Consider the following 4,166-nt stretch of genomic DNA (forward strand, 5'->3'; position numbering starts at 1 on the left):
CCAAGAAATCTTTAACAACAGGTAGGCATATTCCCTGTTATTCTTTCAGGGCATTATTTATACATGTTAAAAAAAAACAAAAAAAAAAAACAAACTTCAAAAATAAAAAGAGTATTTAGCCTTGTGAATATTTTGAAATAAAGTTTCTTGAATTTCTGTGATAAACTCTTCAAGCAATTCAACTTTTTAACAGAGTCATCACTCAAAAGTCCCTTTAACATGGGTTCTATCCCACGGTTACAAAGTGGCTCCCTCCTTTGTTGAATGTGAGAGTGGCTCTTTGTTCCTTCAGGATTCCAAATCACTCATTCAAAGTCATCCCTGTCTGTCTTCCAACACTATTTATATCAAATTGTAGGGGAACACCCTTAGGGACTTTCTTTACATCAGATTGCTCCCGTTTTGCCAAGAATGAGGGTACAGCAGTACGAGTTAATCGTGCTTTCTGAGTTACTGGGCACTGCGCTGCTCCGGGGTTATCAATGGATACAGTTAAAATTCCTCCGTTCGTGGTGGAAGTCCGCCATTGACGAGTTCCCTTTGCTACTACATCATCTAGCAGCTGTTCTGTGTTCAACTCGGCCTGAACCTTCAGGCCTCTTCTGAAAAGAAAAGTTGCCTGACGAGTGTCTTTCTGATGACTTAATTTATTTCCACTCCTGGTATAATTGGTTGGGATGTTGTTTTTTCTATTTAGCTGGATAGGTCTCTTAAGAACTGCAACTGGTTTTCTCTGCACTTCATTTTGTCTCAGAAGGTTTGCCTTCCTTTTTAACGCTGGGAAATATCTTTCTATATTCTTGCCACTTCTAAGCGGTCGATTCATAGGACTAATTCCTTTTCGAATTCCAGTTGTTTTCCTAGCTGCGAGGCCAGTGATAACTCCATAAGGACGTCTCTTCCCAGGCATCATTCTTCCTTCTACGGCTCAGATTATTCTTACCAAAACCAGAATTTTGTTGGATTCCCCGTCGTACTCTCATCCTGAATTGTCAGGCACCACTTTGCTGGAGTCTTCTGTTTAGTCGTGGAAAATTCTGCTTCTTTTCTTCCTTTCGATTCAATTTGATGATATCGTCCAGAGATATCAATTTTGTCGAGGTTTTCATTATTGCGGGGTTTCGGCGGCGGCGGCGGCGGCGGCGATCGCGGCGGCTCCCCCTAACCGGGTACCAAACCGGTTCATGGCTGGAGACGTCCCGCGGATTCAGTCAGTAGACAAGGCCAGAGACCAAGGCTTGCCACCTCCCACTTACGCTCACAGACCCCGTTTTGGATATTTTAATGAAATAAATTTAAAAAGTTAAAATTATAATTTCAATTGCTTAATGATGGTATATGAAAAAAGTCATTTAGTAAATATTGATATTGTATCTGCTATTTGGCTGGGTGTTCCTTTTAACCTAAGCAATTTTAATTAATTCCCTAGGACTTTGTTGTTCAATATAGTGGCTACTTTCCACATTTGGTATTTAAATTAATTAACATTAAATTAAATTTTCAATCATTGGTTACACATAGTTCATTTCAAATTCTTAAGTCACATCTGGTTAATAGCTACTGCTTTGGACAGCCACTAGCTGAACTCAAATTTTGCCTTGTGAATGGATTTGAACCTCCATCATTGCCAATGTTCTATTGGATGATACTGCTGTAGGGCTTTCTATTACCTGATTATCTGTTGATAATGCTAAACTTTTCTTTCCTAATAGGTGTAATTTTCCCTGATTCTCTTTTGTTTTCTATTACTTCGACCACAACTTTAAGCAAAATTAAAGATGTTTATATAGAGAGTTTTTATTGGATTGACAATATTATATTCTCAGGCTTTTCCTTTACTCACCTTTTTTTGTAGATAAATAGGCATATGGATTTAAATATGCTTTTGACAATAAATCTAAGAGCTAATGGCTGCCATTTAGTTAACCTTGTTATGTGTGCAGGGCACTTTTCTCAGCTTTTAAGTTATACCTCAGGTAGTTTAAATATCCTAATAATAACATTAGATATCAGGCCATTTTAATTTGAGGAAAGTAAAGTTCAAAGAGATTTAGTAACATCCCCATGGTCACAACAGTAGTACCTGAAGAAGCAGGAATTTGAATTTAAATCTACTAACTCCAAATAGCTTATTGTTATTGGTAAAAAGTATAGACATATATTTATGCTTTTTTTTTCTTTTTTATATTTATGCTTTTAAGATGGACTTGATAAATATCATTGTATAGTACAGTTTAATTGGAATATATTTAAAGGAAATATTCTTAATTTTTACTAGGGAATTAACACTAGAAAGGTTTTCAGATTAAAACACAAAAATAAGTCCTTGGTTGTCTTGTAAAACACGGGTACATTTGAAAACTGAGATTAAATTTTTCTATGTTAGAGACAGAGAATTTTTTTTTTTATATTTTATTGATTTTTTACAGAGAGGAAGGGAGAGAGATAGAGAGTTAGAAACATCGATGAGAGAGAAACATCGATCAGCTGCCTCCTGCACATCTCCCACTGGGGATGTGCCTGCAACCCAGGTACATGCCCTTGACCGGAATCGAACCTGGGACCTTTCAGTCCGCAGGCCGACGCTCTATCCACTGAGCCAAACCGGTTTCGGCAAGACAGAGAATTTTTTAAGGGACTTGTGATTTTTGTCACTATCTTGGGAATATAAAGGGGAATATTGAGAAATAAAAATAAATATGTATGCATAAATCACTTTTTATTCCCTGAATCATATACCTGCTTACTTTGTAATTGGGCAACTGTGATAATCAAAGCTTCTAATGCCAATAAAACTTTCCAGAAGCAAATGATTTTGTGTTACATATTGAGCATGTTTCTCATTATGCTGCCTTATTTAAAGTAAATATTTTCTTCCTCACTGTTTAAATTAATGGCTTCCATAAATATCAACAACCATGAACTACTACTGTGTAAATGTCCTATGGGATAGTAAAGTAAATTTACACTAATATCTTATTTTGTTAATATAGAATACCTTTTACTTAAATTCACATGCATGAAAATCCTTGTTACCTTCAAAGTAAACCATATTAAAACTTATTTGTAAAATCATCATATAGAACTTTCTCAGAGAAAATATGAAAACATTTTTGTCAATTCTGCCAAAAGAGAACTTTGCACTTTGACATTTAACAAAAATATGAGTAAACATATTTCTTTTAACAAATATTCTTACTGAATTGTAGAGAGAGAGACGGAGGGAGAAGGAGAGGGAGAGGGAGAGAGGGAGAGAGGAAGAGAGGGAGAGAAAGAGAGAAAGAGAGAGAGAGAGAGAGAGAGAGAGAGAGCAAGAAACATCGATGTCAGAGTGGAACATCGATCAGCTGCCTCCTGCACACCCCTCACTGGGGATCCAGTCTGCAACCCAGGCATGTGCCCTGACTGGAAATCGAACCAGCAATTATTTGGTGCATAGGATGGCACTCAACCAACTGAGCCACACTGGCCACGGCAATATGTTTCATTTTGAATGTTTCTATTTTTCTAATTTCAAATGTATATGAAGCTATACTCAATAGCATAAAGTTAATTGCTAATATCAGACACTGAACTTAGGAAATTTAATTTAATCATAAAAGTTACTTCTACATATATATAGAATTTTTCTTTCGCCCTCTCTCTCCTGGGCAAAGCAGACTAAGGGCCTGAGGAGAGATGTGGGTGAAGCAGGAGTGTGCACTAAGAAGTCCCACTCCCATGACCTGTAAGCTTCAGAAAAGCAGAGGCCCTGTCTCCCCAGATTACAATTTTTATGAACATTAAATAACTGTGGAATGAATAAGTATGTAGATAAATAAGTATTAGACTTCCTTCTGAGAAAATTTGCTAACTTAGGACGTGGATTTTGTTTGTTTATTAAATGCATGCATCTTAGAAATAGAAAAATAAATAAAAAAGAAAAACCTAAAGGTAGGTCCCATAGAGTCATTCTCCTGTACTTCTTGAAACATCACACTAGGATGGGTGTTTTTATGTCTGTATCTCTCAAACATATTGATGTGAGGAAACTGGAGCTTAGAGAGCTTAAGCAGCTTACCAGATAACATCTGTAGTAAGCAGCAAGGCCAATATACAAAAACAAGTCTGACTGGCTTCAAAGCTCATGCTATTAAACTATCATATAAATGTCATCAGGGGATCAG

General features: G+C 36.6%; 1 pseudogene across 1 annotated transcript; it reads right to left on the bottom strand.

Annotated features, from left to right (window-relative positions):
- Nucleotides 1–226: 226 nt before the first annotated feature.
- LOC308521173 (UAP56-interacting factor-like) lies at nt 227–1,186 on the bottom strand (annotated as a pseudogene). Its single transcript has one exon. The product of its transcript is annotated as a UAP56-interacting factor-like (transcript).
- Between the last annotated feature and the right edge of the window lie 2,980 nt (nt 1,187–4,166).

Source organism: Myotis nattereri (genome assembly GCF_964212035.1).
Source record: "Myotis nattereri genome assembly, chromosome: 6".
Lineage (NCBI taxonomy): Eukaryota > Metazoa > Chordata > Mammalia > Chiroptera > Vespertilionidae > Myotis > Myotis nattereri.